Source organism: Diaphorina citri, unplaced genomic scaffold (assembly GCF_000475195.1).
Source record: "Diaphorina citri unplaced genomic scaffold, Diaci psyllid genome assembly version 1.1 scaffold45521, whole genome shotgun sequence".
Classification (NCBI taxonomy): domain Eukaryota; kingdom Metazoa; phylum Arthropoda; class Insecta; order Hemiptera; family Psyllidae; genus Diaphorina; species Diaphorina citri.
In genome coordinates, this window is record NW_007422841.1 from 1 (window position 1) to 518 (window position 518).

The 518-nt window shown below is 38.2% G+C and overlaps 1 long non-coding RNA gene across 1 annotated transcript; it reads left to right on the forward strand.

The window, feature by feature from the left end:
- On the forward strand, positions 1-509 carry LOC113473587. Its single transcript, XR_003395524.1, has 2 exons — positions 1-76; positions 458-509. It is a non-coding gene; the product is annotated as an uncharacterized LOC113473587 (long non-coding RNA).
- Positions 510-518: the final 9 nt, after the last annotated feature.

A 518-nucleotide genomic window follows, 5' to 3' on the forward strand; every position in this document is an offset into this window, starting at 1 on the left:
CATATTGAAAGATCCATGTCTGACTTCGTTTGAGTGGTACAAGGTGCATCATGAACATCAGGGTCCGGTGCCTGAGGTGAATATCTATCTTGATCAGCTTAACTCCATACATAAAAAGCCCAATCTAAGGCTTAGGTGTAGCGGCTAGACAACCATAAAGGAGGGGTTAAGCATCTACGAATCTGCGAAAATATCTTGATATCAACAGAAATTGATTTGGACAGTTTTGGTAGGTAAAGGCAGCTATATTAGCCTTTCTAACTTTTTAAACAATGTGATTTGTCTAGGATCGTCAATCACGGTGATATGTAGGTATAACATCTAAAACCTGTGTATTTGTACTCTAGAAGTCTAGATGGATGTTGCATTCCTCTTCAAGTAAAAAAGTTCCTGCTTAGGAGGTGGGTTCAATTTTTTTTTTTCTTTCCTTGTTTTTAATCCTTATGTTTTATTGCAGGTGGCAATGAAGCAAAGACACAAGCTGGTAGACCTCGTACTCAATTCTAACTTTGACCCTA